The sequence below is a fragment of the Felis catus genome, chromosome A1, assembly GCF_018350175.1.
Source record: "Felis catus isolate Fca126 chromosome A1, F.catus_Fca126_mat1.0, whole genome shotgun sequence".
NCBI classification, from domain to species: Eukaryota; Metazoa; Chordata; class Mammalia; order Carnivora; family Felidae; genus Felis; species Felis catus.
This window is the reverse complement of record NC_058368.1, coordinates 9643241-9663735: the sequence shown is the minus strand read 5'-3', so window position 1 is coordinate 9663735 and position 20495 is coordinate 9643241. Positions and strand designations below refer to the sequence as shown.

Sequence of the window (20495 nt, the reverse complement as noted above, 5' to 3'; positions counted from 1 at the left end):
ATCTTTTTTGGATGACATGTCTGCTCAGATCTTTTGCCTATTTTTTTTTTTTTAATTTTTTTTTCAACGTTTTTATTTATTTTTGGGACAGAGAGAGACAGAGCATGAACGGGGGAGGGGCAGAGAGAGAGGGAGACACAGAATCGGAAACAGGCTCCAGGCTCCGAGCCATCAGCCCAGAGCCTGACATGGGGCTCGAACTCACGAACCGTGAGATCGTGACCTGGCTGAAGTCGGACGCTTAACCGACTGCGCCACCCAGGCGCCCCTCTTTTGCCTATTTTTTAATTGGGTTGTTTGTTTTCTTATTATTGAATTTTGAGAGCTCGTTATATGTTCCAGATACAGGTCTTTTATCAGATATATACCTTGGCAAATATTTTTTTCTAGTCTGTGATTTGTGTTCTCATTCTCTTGTAGTATCATCTTTCAAAGAAGAGAATTTTTAAATCTGATGAAATCCAATTTATCAGCTTTTTAGAAAATTTTTATTTTTCATTTTACTTTTTTATAGATTGTGCTTTTGGCATCACATGTAAGAAATCTTTGCCCACTCTTGTCACCAAGATTTTCTCCTATGCTTTCTTCAAAAAGTGTCTCAGTTTTAGGTTTTACATTTGGGTTTATAGCCCCGCTTGAGTTAATATGTGTATATGGTGTGAGGTATGGGTCAAGATTCTTTTACTTATTTATTTTTTCATGTGGGTGTTGAATTGTTTCAATACCATTTGTTCTTTCTCAAGTGAGTTGCCTTTGCATTGTTGTCATAGATCAGTTAGTTGTCTTTATATGTATGGGTTTATCTTTGGACTTTTTATTCTAGTCTAGTGATAGTTTTATCTGTCTTTATGTCGGTAGCATAAGGGTGTCGGCAGCCATCTTGATTGCTATAACTTTGTAGTAAGTCTTGAAATTAGGAAGTGTTAGCTTCTCAACTTTGTTCTTTTGAATGTCTTTTGTAAACAGCATGATCTTTAATGCCTTCATTGCCACACAGAGATCCTTTTGGGTGGGCTGAATTAATTTCCTCTCTGAATCTCCACAGTGGCTCTTACAGATTTGCGCACTTCTTTTTTTTCTCTTTTATTTATTTTGAGGGAGAGAGAGAGAGAGCACGTGCATGGGGAAGGGGCAGAGAGAGAGAGGGAGACACAGAATCCCAAGCAGGCTCCAGGCTCCAGCTGGTAGCCCAGAGCCCAACACGGGGCTCGAACCCATGAGCCTTTGAGTGGTGAGATCATGACCTGAGGGGAAGTCGGCCGAGCAAGCTCCTTAAACTTTAGTATGCATCAGAATCTCCAGGAAAGTTTGTGTGTGTGTTTTGTTTTTTATTTTGGAGAGAGAGAGAGAGCACGCGCCCAGGTGCATGGGGGAGAGGCGGAAGGGCGGGGGAGGGGGGGTGGGGGTGGAGAGAGAGAGAATCCCAAGCAGGCTCCTCGCTGCCAGTGTGGAGCCCAAGGCAGGGTTCGAACCCACAAACCATGAGATCATGACCCGAGCCGAAATCAAGGCTTGGACGCCTAACCGAGTGAGCCACCCTGGTGCCCCTATCCGGGATGGTTTGTTAAAGCCCAGTTCCCTGGGCCCCACCCTGGAGTTTCTGATTCAGTGGGCCTAGCGTGGGATCCGAGAATTTCCGTTTCTAGCAAGGTCCCAGGTGCTGCTGATACTGCCAGTCTAGGGGCCACCGTCTGGGAACCAGTGGGTTACAGAATGGTCACAAGGGCTGGAGACAGAGGCTCCAGACTGGGCCTCCAGACGCAGCCCCCAGAGTCTAGCTGCAGAACTGGCTTGGCCAGATAGTTGGTGCACCTGCTCTTGCACCGCTGACCCCAGAGTCACACTGCCTCTGCTGCAGGCGGGGACAGCTGCAGAACCGGGAGGCTGTGCTCGGTCCCCGGGGGGTTAGAGACTGACCCACGTTAGCGCCCTCGCTGGGGACGGCCCAAAGCATCTCCACCTCCGTGTGAGACAAGGGTGCCTGGGAAAAAACTGCCTGTTCTGCCCCTTTCCCCGTTTCTCTTCCAGCTAGGACCTATACCCCGCCTCGTAGAACGGATCGCGTGTGTCCCCCTTGTAAAGGTCAAGGAGTTCGCGCTTTCTTTGCAGTCTTCCAGCACAAGAGGTCAGATCAGAGGAGCGACCAGAAGAGGAACATCTTCCTTCCCTCCTGGTCCGTGTGAAGGTGTTCCAAGACCCACTGACTCACCAAGACCCCTGGCTCTCTCTCCAGCTCCTTCCCTCCCCAGCGCTCGTCGGCAGAGACTGGCACCCCCGTGTGGTACCTCGAACCGGTTTGAGACCGACTCCATTCCTGGAAGGAAGATCTGATATCCTTCCCCTAATGAGTTGCAAAGCGTTTTGGAGCCAATCCTCTCTCCCCGGAGCTTGCAGACCTTCCGGTGGTTTCCAGTGGACCCTGTGGGCCGTAGATGCAAACAGCCAAGGTGCCTGTTCCCTGCCACTAGCTCAGGTCAAGGTGTCACTTAGACGGCTTCTCAGGCTGGCTCGGTTCTCCCGCCTCCGAGCCCAGAGGTGCGGGTTGGGGACACAGGACGGGTGTGATCAGAGTTCAGGCGAGACTTTCTCCCATCTTAAGGTACAGCCTCTTCCTTTAAAGCCACACTTCAGTGCCACCCACAGCCTTTGCCGACCATGACATAAGCCAACTGTTTTAAAATTTTGGCAATGCTCATGGCGTCGGAAGCCAAGCCTTAAACAGAGAGGCATCATGACACAGCAGAAGGAGCATGGGATTTGGAGACAGAAGGCCTCCAAAATTGACTCTTTCCTCCCTCTTGACTCCTTGTGTGACCCTGGACACATTTCTTAACCTTTTCTTGCCTCAGCGCCTTCACCTGTGAAAAGAGAAAACTCTGCACCGGAGGCTTGTGAGGATTTAGTATTAAGTGCTTGGTACATGGTGTCGAACGGCAGCCGTTAGTAACATTTATAGTGGGGAGCACGGAGGAGGGTGACAGGCCCATGGCTCATTTGCCTGTACTTCTAAACACGTCTACCGTCTCCGTAAATGTATGGTCTTAGTGGGACAGAGACTGTATTTAGAAATTCTATTCGTTTGCCCTTTCACATCCTGTCTAGAATAAGGCAAGGTATAAGCATTATTTTTTATGTCGCACACTCACTGAGTAAAGCGAGCTCTTCCCCTGTTCGGTGCTGGAGAGAGATCTGAGCAGATCTGAGAGAGACAGCGGCTGACCTCACGGACCTCACGGTCAAGGCGGCGAGGCCATCGCGCACCTCTGATCACAGGCAGTGAGATGGGTTCAGTCGCAGGGATGCGCCGCGCGGTGCTAAGGGCCCGGGGGGGGGGGGGGGGGGGGGGGGAGGGGCAGCAAGCGCCATCTGCAGGCACCTGCACGCCCGACCAAGGAGGTGGGACTCTTGTAGGCGGTGGCACCGCGCTAGGAGAGAGAGAGCTGGCTGGGTGTGCATTTGGAGCCCTCACTGCTGCAGCTGGGGCTGGAGGGACAGGGGCACAAATGCCACCGTCCAGGCAAGCAGTGGCAAGGGACTGGAGCCCACGGGCCGCTCCCAGGGCTGGCGAGAGGGCCGCTCAACAAGATGAGGGGGCTGACTGGATGCAAGGATAAAGCCAAGAGGCAAGGACACGATGACTTCAGGGTTCCTGGCTTCTGCAATCGGGTGGATGGTCGTGCTTTGGGCCACATTTTCTCTTCCTTTGTTTTCTTTTTTTTTCTTTTCTTTTCTTTCTCTTCAAATTTATTTATTTATTTTGAGAGAGAGGGGAGCGCGGGAGGGGCAGTGAGAGAGGGAGAGAGAGAATCCCAAGCAGGCTTTGCACCATCAGCGCGGAGCCCGATCGGAGGCTCGAACTCACAAACTCAGATCACGACCCAAGCCGACGTCAGACGCTTAACCGCTTAACTGACTGAGCCACCCCGGGCGCCCTGGGCCACATTTTCTTTGAACGCAGCGGCAAAAATCATGGCATGTTCTTAGTAATTCTGATTCCCTGTGGGTGACTTTTGTGACCAGAGTTTATTTACTTGTCCCATTTTCTCTAATACAATTCTCTCTGGTAACTAGTAGGGACTAGAACAGATAAGAACAGAATAAGGGCATGAGTCTTTGCCTTCTGCTCCCCCCCCCTCCCCCGCCCCCAAATAGGAAGCAATTCAGGGTAATTTATGGGCTGTTAACTTACACAGCTAGGACAGAGAGCGGAGTAGGAGTGGCAGTCTGGGCACGGATGGGGAGGTTGCCCAGTTGCTGGGCAAGTGCTCAAAACAGCTTGTGGCTTAGCCGCTTTGCCAGGCACCAACCTCCACCCCCCCCCTGCCCCCGCCAGGTTATGAAATATTTAATACTGTATTTTTATGGGAGAAATGCAACCAGGAGAAAGAAATGTGCCATAAAGGTGGCCTGACCAGATTTTGCCCAACTGACTGGCTTCAAGAACGGGAACGTTTCTGGCCAGTGCATTCAAGGAAGAGAAATGAGAACAAAAACAATCAAATTATATTTTTCTTTTTCTTTTTTTTTTTTTTTAATTTTTTTTCAACATTTATTTATTTTTGGGACAGAGAGAGACAGAGCATGAACGGGGGAGGGGCAGAGAGAGAGGGAGACACAGAATCGGAAGCAGGCTCCAGGCTCCGGGCCATCAGCCCAGAGCCCAACGCGGGGCTCGAACTCCCAGACCACGAGATCGTGACCTGGCTGAAGTCGGGCGCTTAACCGACTGTGCCACCCAGGCGCCCCTCAAATTAAATTTTTCTGAGAGTTGGGTGAACTTGAAAGGAAGGTGTTTTCTCAGTTTGAGAGAAAAAAATTTTTTTTTCCCTAATGAAGATGAATGTAAAGTTTAGTTACAAAGACCCCAGGTAAACTAAAAATCTACTTTGGTGAATTTTATTTTATTATTATTTTTTAAAGTTTTCTTTATTTATTTTTGGGAGGGAGACAGGGAGAGTGAGTGGGGGAGGGGCAGAGAGCGAGAGGGAGAGAGAGAGAATCTCAAGCAGGCTCTGTGCTGTCAGCACGGAGCCCGATGCGGGGCTCGAACTCACACACGGTGAGATCGTGACCTGAGCCGAAACTAAGAGTCGGACTCTTAGCCGACTGAGCCACCCAGGCGCCCCTGGTGAATTTTAACGTTTATTTTATTTATTTTTGGGACAGAGAGAGACAGAGCATGAACAGGGGAGGGGCAGAGAGAGAGGGAGACACAGAATCGGAAACAGGCTCCAGGCTCTGAGCCATCAGCCCAGAGCCTGACGCAGGGCTCGAACTCACGGACCGTGAGATCGTGACCTGAGCCGAAGTCGGACGCTTAACCGACTGCGCCACCCAGGCGCCCCGCCCCTGGTGAATTTTAAAAGGTAAAAGAATTCATGTTGGAAGAAGTGAACTCTAGCCGAGTCTTAGACGGCTCAAGCATCTTTTGGTTTATTGAGTATTGAGATTTTAAGCTGCGGAGTATATATGCTTACCGTTGCTGTGTGTGTGTGTGTGTGTGTGTGTGTGTGTGTGTGTGTATTTCACACCAAAGACCGAAATCGCAAAGAAGCCTCCGTTAGCAGGTGTCATGATTATCCTACAAACGCAGCAGCACACTGGATTGCTGCCATGGAGTTATTTTCTTCAAACATATCTTTCTGGTATAATGTTCTCTTTCCGGAAGCAAACAACTTCTAATGCGGGGAGTCTGGAGTGTATCATTAAGCCTCCCCAAGCACAAATCCATCCACTGCATTTTAGAAGTAATGGCCTGCATAGCTATGTATCTCTGTGACTGGAGGGACGTGCCGAAATGGGATCTAAGAGGTGTTAATGAAGGAACTATCCCTGAACAGCGAACAGTCAGAACGGAGCCTTCGATCCACCCCAAAGAGGGGAAGGAACGTTCGAATCCTGACCGCGCGTCTCGTTAACCTGCAGCCACGCAGAGCAGCGGGGTCAAACGTGTGTCTCAGGGCCCTGTGGCATCTGCTTGGAGCCCCACGGCTGGCGGATCGAGAGCCGCTTGCTCGCCTCGTCCAAAACAGGAGGCGCAAAGGGACAGCAACTGAAAGACGAGTCACAATTTGTAGCTGACTGGCTGCGCTTGTCGTGCCCCGTGTGTTTATAATCTTTCAAAGCCCAATGCAAAGGTTCCTGTGCCTCGTTAATCATCCGGCTGCGATAGTCTTGCTTATCGTGCTGTTTGTCACCACAAAACCTGAGCTAAAGTAAGCTTTTCCTTCCCAAGTTTTCCCTCCTAGCCGAAGAGCTGTAGCTTCAGCCTTTCTCAGTTATAGCAACCAATGTCTGTTTCAGGCGGGTCCCTGGGGGCTATAATTGCAGAAGTCTAACCTGGCAGTTAGATCACGTGGCCCCAGAAACCGCCGGGGCACCAACGTGCTTCCTGCCAGGCGACCTTTGGCAGCTGGAGATACCCGTGCCCCATCTGCAGCCACCGTCCTTGAGCGCACAGCTCTCCGATACTCCCAGGGCGGAGTGGAGGTGCCCGTTGAAAACACCCAGTCAAAACTTGGAACCCGGAGCCACCGTATCAGTTTCCTGTTCAGGGACTGGCTTGCTCAGGTGTTAGTTGGCAGGGATGTTTGTTTGCTTTTGTTTTGTTTTGTTTTGTTTTCATAAAAAGGACTGCATTTTGGTATGAGACATTTCCTACCTTTTTTGAATCAGCTTAGGGCATGCTTCCTACTAAAAAGATAAGCATTATCTACACAAGGATGCAGAATATCTTGTTCAGTGTAACCCTTGGGAATGGAGAGCTGGCTCCGCAGCTGAGGGGGTTCAGGCAGTGCACACACAGCCTTCGCGGTTGAGGAGGTGGGTGCCGGGGAGGGGGGGACGCCTGGGTGGCTCAGTCTGTTAAGCCTCTGACTCCTGGTTTCGCCTTAGGTCATGATCTCGCGGTTTCGTGGGTTGGAGCCCCGCATCGGGCTCTATGCTGGCAGCGTGGAGCCTGCTTGGGATTCTCTCTTTCCCTCTTTCTCTGCCCCTCTCTGCTCTGTCTCTCTCAAAATAAATAAATAAACTTAAAAAAAAAAAAAGGTCTAGCAGTACTGTTTATTTCTCAAAGGGTAAGTCCCTTCTCTGTGGCCTCAGGAAGGTGGAGAAACCAGAGGTGTGGCCAGGTGTCAAGCCAGCGTCAGTGGGGGGTTGGTGAGATGCCACCGTGTTGCTGCCCAATAGGACCACGCCAGTGGTGGGACACTGGAGGCCACGGGGTGATCTTGATGGGGGTTACGTGGGAGCAGAGCTGTGTCGGGGAGGAGACACTTGACCTGTGTGCATGTGTCTAGGGAGGTGACGGAGAACTTTATAGTAGAGATGCCTATAGGATGAGACGGCATGCACAGGTTTGGGGTAGCCGGGACTCTGGCATTTCCTCCCAGAAGGCTAGCGATGCCAAGCGTCCTGTGCTGACGCTTGCTTTAGAGTTTTACCCGGTGTGTAATTCTGCTCCATGACTGGCCAATCGCTATTGTAGGGTCTGGCCACTCAGAGACAGTAGAAGACACAGCCTTTGCCCTCAAGCAGCAAACGTTCGTGGGAAGAGACAGACCCATAAACAGAAAGTATAAATCAATAGGGGTAATCCAGAGGTAAGCATGGGGGATCACGGAACCTTCGAGAAAGACATCTAACCCTGGGAAGGAAGCGGTGGGGTCAGAGGTGGCTGGTAATATCTGCCAAATGTCCGCCTCCAAGGCAGAAGGCAGTGGAAGCATAATTCCAGGTGTAGGCAGGTGTAGGTAACAGGGAGGCGAGAGTTGAGCGGTTTTGTCTTGATGGGGCTTCGTCTTAGGTAAAGCAAGGTTGGGGAAAAAGATGGGGAGATAGGGCCATGTGTACCAAAGGAAGGATCTCGGGCTTCGTTGACTCTCCAGCAACGATGGTGTCGTCAGATACAGGAGTTGCTCTGTAAATGGATCCCTCTGACAGCAGTGAGGAGGGTGGAATTCGTGAGAGACGAGGCTGAGCCAGAGAGGTCTGTTGCAGTGCATCCAGACGAGATGATAAGGGCTGGAGCCACGACTGTGATCATAGGAAGGCCAGGTAAATAAACTGAGCAGGACTTGATGTTTGATTGGTTACGGGTGGAGGGTTGGAGGAGAAAGAATTCAGTGTCGACTCCCAGGTCTAGCTTGGGTGGCTGGGAAGGTGGTGGTACAACCACTGAGTTTGAAACGATAGGAGAAGAGGTGGGCTAGAGCAGGAGATGATGAGGTCAGTCTTGAACACATTGAGTCGGAGGTGCCTGATGGATATTTAAATAGAGGGTCCAGGGGTGCCTGGGTGGCTTAGTCGGTTAAGGTTAAGCGTCTGACTCTTTTTTTCTTTTTAATTGTTTTTTAACGTTTATTTATTTTTGAGAGACAAAGAGAGACAGAGCACGAGTAGGGAAGGAGCAGAGAAAGAGAGGGAGACACAGACTCCGAAGCAGGCTCCAGGCTCAGAGCCATCAGCACAGAGCCCGACGCGGGGCTTGAACCCACTAACCGTGGGATCGTGACCTGAGCCGAAGTCGGCACTTAAGCGACGGAGCCACCCAGGCGCCCCGAGCATCTGGTGGATTGTTGAAATCTTGGAGGAGAGGTGGGCTCAGCTGGGAGCTGACCGGTGCTCTGAGTAAGGACTGTGGCGCTGCTGGCGGCCGGAGCCCTGCAGGGGCGCCGGCTTAGGGCATCCGTTGCTCTGAGGTTCAAGGGCTCCGGAATAGAGCAAACTCCGGTGGGCAGAGATGCTGCAGCCTCGGCTGGCTTTACGGGAGAACTGGGGATGCTAGGCCTGTTTCAGGGCTTGGGACGTTGTGTCCCAGGGCTGGTTCTGGTGCAGGACCCGGGAGAAGGGTAGGCTTCGGGAGGGGATGTGAGTCACAGTCCCCTGCTGGCTAAGTGGGCTCTTTAAAATGGGAACATTGCGGGGCGCCTGGGTGGCTCAGTCGGTTAAGCGGCCGACTTCAACTCAGGTCACCATCTCGAGGTCCGTGAGTTCGAGCCCCGCGTCGGGCTCTGGGCTGACGGCTCAGAGCCTGGAGCCTGCTTCCGATTCTGTGTCTCCCTCTCTCTCTGCCCCTCCCCCGTTCATGCTCTGTCTCAAAAATAAATAAACGTTAAAACGATTTTTTTTTTAAATGGGAACATTGAAACTACGGGTGAAACACCGTGAAATGGTCTGGTCGGTGGGGCCTCGGCAGAGGTTCTTCGGCAGGTGAAGGGGAGGAAATCACCTCCCAGGCCTCTTCAACTTGTGCAAAGCCCCCCTCTTCCCTGCAGATTCTCACGGTCATAGGCTTGTGACAGGCCTGGGAGCTGTCCTCTGGGGAGGGGGTGGTGAGGGGCCGGTTTGAAAAAGCTCCTGGGGGTGATTTCCCCCCGGGTGGGTGGAGATCCCCTGCTATGGGCGACCCGGGGCTAACTGGGGAGAAGTCTTGGGACCCTTCTTATACTTCATAGCCCTTAAGTTGAACTGTTTTCCTCCCAGCACTTCAAAATGTCCTCCAGCCTAACAGCGGTACAATCCCACCACTTAGAATTTCTACACTTTTACTCCCGCTGCAGTCATTATAGAATCGTCACCCAGTCACCCGGGATTGTCAGGAAGGCCAGGGGAGCACCGGAATCCACAATGCTCTTTGCAGAATACCATGAAATAGTGACCTATTTATTTCTATTAAATAACTTAAGACAATTTTATGGGCAGAAAGTTTGACTCTATAATATATGTATGCAATCTAAAATTACCACCAACTGTCCATGAAAAGAAAAAAAAATCAAGCTGTCACACCGAGCCTAATTGGTGATTTCTGCGTTTTTCAGCTAATTTTTGTTAGCTGTGCTCATTTATTTGTTTTATCGTAGAAGTCTTCCCTGGCAGACGAATGTTAGCAGTTGCCAAAGTCTTCAGAAAAAAATGTAGGAGACCAATTTCAGTCGAGTACGCTAAGGCTGTGGGGCCTTGGGACAGTAGTACAACTCCATCACCCCTGAAAATTGATACTAACTGCCATCGACAGGTTTTACTTGTAGAACCCCGGAGCCCAGCTTATGGAGTCAGTCCTCGGGAACCACTGACTTAAATGATGACACTTCTTTCTTCGCTGTCGAACAGCAACTGTGTCGATACATATATTCTTGCCCAAGTGACGGGTGAGCTTTACGGCATGGGAGAACCAGACTCAAAATGAAAAGCAGCCCCTGTGTGTGTTCTAGCTCCAGGGACTCGGCCCCTGGGTTCTTTCTGCCCTTCTCCCCTCGATCCTTGCTTTCTAGGCTCAGCTCACAGGCCATTCGCTGAAATCATCATACCAAGAGATGAAGGTCTCCCAGAGAGAGGCCTCACCCAGATGCAGGCACTAGCCCACAGCACTGAAGGTAGCTCTGATTTCTGCTTGGGTACCTTCAGGGCCGGGGAGCTCACTACTTCACAAAGAAAAGGCTTTCCTGAAGCAGCTTTGGTCCCCATCTCCAACTTCTAAAATCACCCAACCCATAAATTCTGCTTCATTTTTGCCATCAGCCCTTTTTCCCTTATGTATTTTTTTAAATTGTTTTTTTTAATGTTTTATTTTATTTTTGAGGCAGGGGGAGGTGGAGGGGCCGAGAGAGAGAGAGAGAGAGAGAGAGAGAGAGAGGGAGGGAGACACAGAATCCAAAGCAGGCTCCAGGCTCCGAGCTGTCAGCATAGAGCCCGACGCGGGGCTCGAACCTATGAACCGTGAGATCATGACCTGAGCCGAACCGGGGCTTGACCGACTGAGCCACCCAGGCGCCCACCTTATTTTTATATGGGTACTTACTTGTCACTATCTGGTAAGGGGCTCAGGTTTGGGAATCATTTGGGCTAGAACCTTAAATCACAATTACCTTCACCATTTTACCAGCTGTTGTGGCCTTGGCAAGTTACTTAACCTCTCTGAGCCTCAGTTATCACATATGTAAATTGAGTGTCACATTAGTGTCTATTTCAAGGATTATTACGAGGCCTAAGGTAATGGAAGGAAACTGCCTGACAGAAAGCCGTCAATGCAGCTTAGATATTATTATCCCCTCTCCTAGATTACAGAGTCACCGAGGGCTGGGACCCCTTCTTGGATGTCTTTGAATCTCTGCATACCAGTCAGCAAAGTGCCGGCAAGAGGAATCTAATGAACGTGGGACATGAAAGAGACTGGGCTGACCAAGACAGACAGGAAGCTCGGATAATTATTTGAAATGTCTAAAGTCATCAGAAGGCTGGGAAAACGTAATGCCAATCCTTCCTGCAAAAGAAATGTGCACAGCAGAAAACAAAACCCAGAGCAGAAAGCAGAGAGCAAGGGCAAGTTGGGACAGGAAATGGAGAAGAAATTGGGAAAGGTCGCGCAGAATGAGGTCAAGTTCCGGCGGACGGAGGAGCAAAGCACGCATGATGTGTGAGCGCTAATTAACGTGGTTAAAGAGAACAGCGTGGAACAGTAAATGCCCGCAGAGCAAGGAGCCCAGCGGCAAGGCGGACCCAACGTGAAAAAGAAAAGCAATCCTCGCGCCACACAACTCCTTTTATAAAGCAGCAAATCCCCGTAAATCTGTTCGCCTCCCGTTGTGGCTGTATAGGTGAGGAGTAGGATGGCCGAGTGGTGGACCTCCCAGCATGTATTACCCCTAGAAGGAGCTCCTGGCGCCCGCTTAGGCCGCAGCCTCTTCTGACATCCTCTTCCTCCGCGCGTGGCTGTAGATGCTCATCCGGGAGCAGGAAATGATTGCATGCTTGGGCTTTTCTGCCGTTCGTCTTCTAAAGAGAGAAACGAAACAAAGCAAAAAAAGAAAGCTGGATGTTTAGAGATAGTCTAAAACCTTTTAAAGGCGTGCCGTTCACCGAAGCAAGGAAAGGAAGGTGGAGGCCGGCCTTTCAGATTCCCTGGAGCGGGGATATGGAAGAATTCATCGCGGGCTAGTTTCTGTGTATTCTGCACTTCAAAGTGACTTTACAGGTTTATTTGGGGATTCCACTCCAGCAGAGAAAGGAACACCTTGCCAACTCTCGACTGTACGATCCATTTTTTGAAGAGAGAACACCACTCTGGGAGCGCTTAAGAGAGCAGGCACGGGGGCCAAGGCCACGCACAATCACTCACTGTCCAGATCAAATCGTGGCCTTTCCTCCCCCCCCCCCCCCCCCGGAGAATTAGCTGTTAAACATTTACCAGCATGCCGCCGTGTACAAACAAGATCCAAGAGGAACCAGTTGACCGGCTAGAGTGAACAAAGAGTTTAGCCCAAAACTGAGGGCAAGTAAGCAGATAAGGTTAATTGTATTACGGATCCCTTCATGAATGACCGCCTGATGGGAATGCTGCCTTAACATGACTCAGCAATTCGTGCCATTTGCCGTACATTCTTGGAAGCAATAGAATTACCTTTTATTATTTTTTATTATTTTTGAGAGAGAGAGAGAGAGACAGAGACAGGGTGCAAGCAGGGGAGGGGCAGAGAGAGGGGGAGACACAGAATCCCAAGCAGGCTCCAGCCTCCGAGGCTTGAACGCGGGGCTTGAACCCACGACCTGTGAGTGAGATCGCGACCTGAGCCGAAGTCGGACGCTTAACCGACTGAGCCACGCAGGCGCCCCGCCTTTCAGTATTTCTTTGCGTTTGTTTTTTTTTGCCCCCTACAGTGGAGGCCCCCAGTTCCAAAACTTCCAGTTTACAGATTACACGTGTGTGATGGGTATGGAAGAGTCCGGTATGAGAAGTCAGGGTGTTGCCGGCAGCTGGTGGCCGCAGATAGAGCAGTGGAGTTCAGGGTTAGGGGGAGGTCGCAGAGGTGCGGGCTGGACTCTGGTGTGTTTATCGCAAAGCTGGATTTCTATCCCTCTCTTTTAAACCTTATAACAATCTTCCTTCAGTAATCCTGGGTACCAGGAGTGCCGTTGAGGCCCGAGGGCGAGGCCTGTATGTTGTTTGGGGATCCATCTCCGTACTCCAGAAGCTGCAAGCCTCAAGATCCACCCTACCAGTCGACCAGCTTTTTCAGCCGAAAGACTATGGCCCATCTTCCCCAAGTCCTGTGTCTGTGGAGTCCGGCGAGGTACCGCCTGTGGTGGCCATTCGATTAATTTCAAAGATACAACATGGTGTCACGGGACAAGAGGGGACGTGGAGTTCGGAGTCAGAAGACTGAGGTTCGACGCAAACTAATCGCTGGGGTAGAAATCAGATAGTGGTCGAGGGTTGAGGGTTGAGTGCTTCTGGGAAAGGGCCGGAGGGGATTTTCTAGGGGTTAGAAATGTTCTATACCCTTTGCGGGAGGTAGTTACATAAGCATATCCATCGGCCCAAATCCAGCAAAGACGCCGATGATCCGGGCATTTTATCGAATGCAAATTGTATAGCAATTGTCTCTCCTACTGTCCAGACAACTCCTTCGTCTCTATGAGCCTTCGTTTCCTGTCTGAAAAATGGAAGGACGACTTCTACCCGGGCCGTGGGTGATCACACGTATTATTAAATGGGACCACGTGAGTCCAACGTGCTTTGTACACGATTCAAAGCCCTGTGCACGGTGGCTACCATGGTTCTGCTCTTCATCTAGCTGCCTTCTAGAGCAGATTGAGTTGGTACAAATCTGTGGGCTCTGCCCTGCAACTTTCCCTTGGAGATTAGTGTTTGTCTATTTTAAGGAGACTCTGGAGGTATCAAAATGCTGCAGAAAAGCAAATGGAATATGGATTTGCTGGAGAGGGGAGGGCGGGCCGGAAAGGGAACAGCTGGGGAGCAAGCCATCAATCCAGCCGGGCAGCAGGGCCAGCCGGGTGCCGAGAGGGAGCCGCTTAATGCCTGTGAGAGAGTCGTGACCAGGAAAAGCAACGTGAGTAAAAAAAAAAAAAAAAAAAAAAAAAAAAAAATCACATCTTGCCAAACAAACTGGGTCACATTCGTGATGGAGTTAGTCACCGAGCAGAGACGGGAAAGCATTTTCAGAGGAAAAAGCAGAAGGTTGGGGGACCACGGTGACTCAGCTGAAGTGGCCAGGGCCACTTTGGCCTCCTGGCCCCGCTCGGTAGTTAAGCGAGAGTCCTTCTGTGGGTCCTGCAGTGCGTCTTGCGGTCTTTTGGGTTTGAACTTGATCTTTACGCCTAGAGGCAATCGCGAACAACCTTTACATTGGAATCAAGAGCACAGCACACATTTTAAAATAGAAGAAAAAAAAAAATCTTAGCGAGAAGCCAAGTTAAACTAAGACCGGAAGAGCGGGGAGGCCGTGGCGGAGTTCACCCCCCTGGAGCTCGAGTGGGAGGTAACAACTGGCCGAATGCAGCCGAGCTCCTGAGTGATTACACTGGCAAAGTCTTTGAATTTAGCAACTTTGAAGTCAGAGCAAAGAGCAACTGTCCTTTGGCAGCAAAAACCTATAAGATGATTGAACAACGCTGAATTCAAATTTAAAATTGTTGGCCACTAAAATAAAGCTAAAACAGGGAACGATGTAGCAGGAAGAAATAATCTACAAGACAAATCTGATGTGTGAAATTTTGATTTTATCCTCATTATAAAAATTTTGGTGCTTTCTGCTAGATGGTTTTGCCAAGAAATGTGATATGTTCAAAAAGCAGAGGAAATGTACCCTAGACGCCGAGGCTATAAAAGGCTGTTTAAAGTGATAGGAATCAGTCGAGGCTCTCCCCATGACCGAGGTTATAAAATTAGGCTCTTCAAACCACCAAATCTGGGTGACAGCAAAAGCTCCAGTTAAGAGCCATGTCTCAATTTATTTTAATATAACTTCCATTTTCCCACAGTGTTTGTCTTTTCTCTGGGCATGTCGGATTCCTTATGCTGTTAATTCCTTCCCGAAGCGCGGTCTCTGTTGGAGCGAGGTGGGGAGCTGGGGTGAGGAGACACAGTGAGAAAGCGGGGGTGTCCTTCCTGCAACCTCTGAATCAGAAGGAGGGTGACGTCTGGCACAGGCACTTGCATGTGGGGGACATCACTGTGTTGATCCCAGCTGAAGCAAGCCTGGCTGGGAGCACCCTTCCCCACCCGGATCTTTGTCTCACGGGTAATCGGCCACCTCAGACCTCCACCTGGACCCTCGGTGATACGGTCTCTAGCTGTGTCACTCTGTTCGATAGCACGTGGAGTCCGGGACCTCCTGCAGCCCGGTGCTGGCTCCAAGTGCTTCTTAACCCCGCTTCTCTGAGGTCTTCAGGAACAGTTGGACACATGCCTTACCCTCCCCCAGATCACCAGTGGGCTGTGAATCATGATGGAATCTCTAATTTCTCCCCGGCTGCAGAGGGAGATTTGGGCGTGACAGATTTGGGTTTGAAGCTCAGGTCCATGACTTACTGGCCATCCGGGAAACCTCCGTGAATGCCCAGTTTCTTGCCTGGAGAGGTGGCACAGAGTAAGGAGCCAAAACACAGGGGCTGTAATTAGCTGGCTCAACATTTTTGCCAAAGACTGCGATGGACCTTCACGGCAGGATAACCAAATCGACGGGCGGTCAGTTATCTTCCGATAGAAAGGGACAAAGAAGAGAGATCATAGGCTCCTCAAAGGCTGTGTTTTGGTCCCAAAGCAACTTTCCAAGGACAGAACTGGCAGCACTAATGTCATAGTGTGATCTGATGAGAAATATGCATTTCGTCTTCTTGCCTGGTTCTTGGCACAAGATCGTCTAAACCCCTTTGCCTAAATTTCCCAAATGATAGGAGTGAGCCGAGCTTGTTTTGTTAGTCACAACAAGTCCCTCTCAACCACACCTGAGTTTATGCTCAGGAAGTGACGTCATCCCTTCAGGATGGGAGCTGGGTGTCAGAGGAACCAACTCTGTGATGAGATGATTGGAGCGAGGGGGCTGGAGACGGAAGTAATCACCAACGGCCAGTGATTTAATCAACCGCACTTCTGTAACGTGGCCTCCGTGAACCTCCATAAACAGTGGAGTTCAGAGAGCTTCCAGGCTGGTGAACACAGCAAGGTGAGGGCAGGGGGTGCACCCAGAGAGGGTGGGGAAGCTCTCTGAACTCCACTGGGGCAGCTTATGGGACTGAACCCTTCAGTTGTGGGGTCTGTACTAACTCTGGAGACAGAGTGTTGGAATTAAATTGTAGAACACCTAGCTGGTGTCCAGAGAGCTGGGGAACTGTTCGGTGGGGGGAAAAACCCACACTCATTTGGTGCCAGAGTGTCATGAGCAGAAACAGGCCATGAAACAGATTTAGGAGTCTGGCCCACAACGAGCCCCCTGCTGGGACTGTGGCCAAACAAGGTAACCTGATGGTGTCAGAGTTTTTTGGTGGCAAGCACTTGAAAGAGATTCTGATGAACTTAATTGGAAAAGGACTTTTGCTAGAAAGGGATGGAAGTGTTGGCTGTTGGATACTGAAGAGCCAGGCCTCGGGAAGAAGGAAGGCTGTTAGCAGGAATAAATGGCAGACTCTATGTTCCTCCATGAGAACTTCTAAGCTCCAGTGTTTTCTGTTATTTTCTCAAAGGTTCCAAACCCTAGGAGCCAGCTTGAATGGCCTAGATTGGGTTTTATGCACCAATATCCTTCCCGTAGGAGAGGTCATGGAAAATCTTTGACTGACAGGCCCTCAGGACTTCTCAGAATGGGGGAAGAGTTAATTCCCTACTGGGAAACCAGGGTACTTTTACCCCAAAAGGTGGAAAGGCATGGCAGGCCAAAGCAAGAGAGCCCTGGCATGCTGATTTTAGGCTCCACTGTTAAAAGAGTGTAGAAAAACAAGGAAATGATTCCATCTTGCTCTTCCCTGGCCAGGATCAGGCCCAGTTCTGGGAAGCACACCGTCAGGGGCCTTTGACTACTTGGGAGGTGTTCAAAAAGAGCAATTAAGACAGGAAAACATGACACATAAGAAATGGGTGGAAGACGAGGAGAAGGAACCCAGAGAAGAGACGACGGAGTGCGCCTCTACTGGCTGATCTCGGCTATCTGAGGGCCTGGAAGGCAGAAGAAGAAAAATTTTGTATTTGGTGGCTCCGAGAGGAGAAACTAAAACCAATAATGGGAATAGATTTCAGTTCTGGGTATTCAGGAAAGATCTTTCAAAAAAAAAAAACCCAACTCCCGGAACCGAAATGAGCTGACGTAAGGTAGGGAACTTTCCATCCCGGAGAAACCTTGGTTCTTTAGCAAGAGCAATAAATACACCCTTCACGTTGCATTCCAACACACCAGTGTGTTATGTTCCTGCTTTTGAGGACCCCGACCTAATGGCTGTCGATGACACAGCACTTCCTGTTTGGCCACGTCTGCCACAGAGCACTTTTCCACATGTGGAGTTCTGGATGTGTGGCATGAGTAATGATGGATGGAAAGGACAGGAACTCCTCCAAATATCCTTTCTAACCACTTGCCCGGGGCCACGTGGGACAGACATACCACAGGGAGGCCTTAATTTAGAGCCTTGCTTCATTCGAGGACCTTTCTGGCCATAGTTAACATGAACGTGCATCCTTCATGGACCTCCCAGTGCAAATCGAGCCAACATCTTGCTTTACCACTGAGCAATCTTCAACAAAACTATATCAAGTCTCTTGGGCTATTCCTATTACTAGGAAGCTACCATATCAGTGTTGCAAGGAATTTTGCGGTCAAAGAGTTTACAACGCTTGAGTACATCCAATGGCATTCTAGACAAGTTGGTTCATAGCCTGTTCTTGTTTTTTTTTCAGACACTCACAACCTCATAGAGTAATGCACAGCACTTCGGGCAGTGTTGGTTGGTAAAATCCTTTATTATTTTGGGGTCAGATCTACCCTCTCTGTGACTATACCAACCAAATTTAAGATACACAAAGCCTCTGACCCGCAATTCCACTTTTAACCTGTATCCCGTATCCTGTAGATACAGTCCCCATGGGTTCAAAGACATGTGTGCAAAGATATTCATTAGAGTGAAGGGCTGGAAATTATTTAAATGTTTGACTGGGGGACTGATTAAACAAATTATGGAGCAGGATCTGTTTTGTGGAAAATCAGGCAGCTGTTAAAAAATGAAACTATTTGGGGCGCCTGGGTGGCTCAGTCGGTTGAGCGTCCGACTTCAGCTCAGGTCACGATCTCACGGTCCGTGAGTTCGAGCCCCGCGTCGGGCTCTGGGCTGATGGCTCAGAGCCTGGAGCCTGCTTCTGATTCTGTGTCTCCCTCTCTCTCTGCCCCTCCCCCGTTCATGCTCTGTCTCTCTGTCTCAAAAATAAACATTAAAAAAAAAATTTAAAAAAAAAGAAACTATTTTTGGGGCGCCTGGGTGGCTCAGTCGGTTAGGCGTCCAACTTCGGCTCAGGTCCTGATCTCACCGTTTGTGGGTTCAGGCCCCGCGTCGGGCTCTGTGCTGACAGCTCGGAGCCTGGAGCCTGCTTCAGATTCTGTGTCTCCCTCTCTCTCTGCCCCTCCCCCACTTGCACTCTGTCTCTCTCTCTCTTACAAATAAATAAACATTAACAAAAAATTTTTTTAATAAAACTGTTTTCAAATGCTGACAGGGAAGGCTTTATATTGGTTCTTCTGACCCCGGCCATGCTGATTCATGAGGAAAAGGAAGGGGCTCAATAACACATATCACATTTATACAATTCAAAAAGGAGGGTAGACACAAATATATGTTTAGGTTTTATCTGGAAAGATACTGGCAACTGGTTGCCTTTGAGAGAGAAAATTGTGAGGCTGGGTGTTGGATGGATGGGAGAATTTTATGTGCATATGTATATGAATATATCTAGGTATGTTTGTATGTGTATGTACATGTCTCTTATCTCTACCTGCCTCCCTTTCTCTTTTGAAATGTTGTACCTTGTAAATATATCAACTGAGTGCCTGGGCGACTCAGTCAGTTAACCCTCCTCCTCTTGATTTTTGGCTCAGGCCATCATCTCACAGTTCATGAGATCGAGCCCTGAATTGGGCTCTGTGCTGACAGCACGGAGCCTGCTTCGGATTCTCTCTCTCTCCCCACCTCTCACGACTCCTCCCCGACTCGTGTGCACGTGTGCTCCCTCTCTCTCTCAAAATCAATCAATATTTATACACAAAAACTTCTTTAAAAATAGGTCTTCTTACAGAGAACAAACTGATGGTTGATGGAGGGAGGTGCGTGGGGGATGGGAGAGGGGGGGGATGGGCATTAAGGAGGGCACTTGTTGTGATGAGCACGGAGTGTTGTATGTAAGTGATGATCACTGGATTCTACTCCTGAAATCAATACTGCATCGTATGTTAACTAACTAGAATTTAAATTTGTTTTTTTTTAACGTTTATTTATTTTTGGGACAGAGAGAGACAGAGCATGAACGGGGGAGGAGCAGAGAGAGAGGGAGACACAGAATCGGAAACAGGCTCCAGGCTCTGAGCCATCAGCCCAGAGCCCGACGCGGGGCTCGAACTCACGGACCGCGAGATCGTGACCTGGCTGAAGTCGGACGCTTAACCGACTGCGCCACCCAGGCGCCCCTAACTAACTAGAATTTAAATAAAAATTTGAAAAGAAAAAAATATTTCTTCTTAGGCAACAAAAACAAAAATAGGCAAATGAGACGATATCAAGCTTAAAAACCTCTGTGCATCAAAGGAAACAAGAATGAAAAGCAACCCACAGAATGGGAGAAAATATTGGCAAATCATGTATGTGATAAGGGATTAAAAACAAAAATGTATAAGGAACTTCCGTACATTAACAACAAAACCCCCAAATAACCTGATTAAAAAATGGGCAATGGACCCGAATAGGCTATTCTCTGAAGAAGATATTCAGATGATAACAAGTATATAAAAACATGCTCAATATCCTTAATCATCAGAAATATGTAAATCAAAATTACAATGAGATATCACCGCAGGCCCATTAGGAGGACCATTATCAAAAGGAAAGAAAATAACAATTGTTGGCAAGGAGGCAGAGAAATTGGAACCCTGTGCACTGTGGGTAGGAATGTAAAATGGTGCAGCCATATGGAAAACAGTATGGAAGTTCCTAAAAAAATTAAAAATAAAATTACCATATGATCTAGCAATCCCACTTCTGGGTATATATCCAAAAGAATTCAAAGCAGGATTTCAAAGAGAGAGTTGTACGTTTATGTTCCTTAGACCATTATTCACGATGACCAACAGGAAATGACCCACACGCCGATGAACAAATGAAACAAATGACATATGGTATATACACACAGTGAAATATTACGCAGCCTTAAAAAAGAAGGAAATCCTCACACAATGCTACCGCATGGATGAACCTTACGCACGTTATGCTAAGAGAAATAAGTCGGTCACAAAAAGATGGGGACGGTGTGACTCCGCTCACGTGAAGTGTCTAAAGCAGTCAAAACGATAAAAACAGAAAAGAGAAAGATGGTTGCCAAGGGCTGGGGGATGGGCAGGGGAAATTCACGTTTCGCGGGGAGAGGGTCAGTTTGGCAAGATGAAAAAGTTCTCGAGATCTGTTGTGCAACAATGTGAATATACTTAATGGTACTGAATTGTACATTTCAA

The 20495-nt window shown here is 49.1% G+C and overlaps 1 long non-coding RNA gene across 2 annotated transcripts in view; it reads left to right on the top strand.

The window, feature by feature from the left end:
• The window catches only part of LOC109497259, a 28071-nt gene extending 15707 nt beyond the window's left edge, over positions 1-12364 (top strand). Inside the window, exon 2 of one of the 2 annotated variants that reach the window (XR_002740523.2) lies at positions 11058-12364. This is a non-coding gene — a long non-coding RNA (uncharacterized LOC109497259). Of the gene's footprint in view, positions 1-2028; positions 3140-11057 lie in introns of those variants that run through there. The other variant, XR_002153341.3, reaches the window with a different exon arrangement.
• The last annotated feature ends 8131 nt before the right edge of the window (positions 12365-20495 follow it).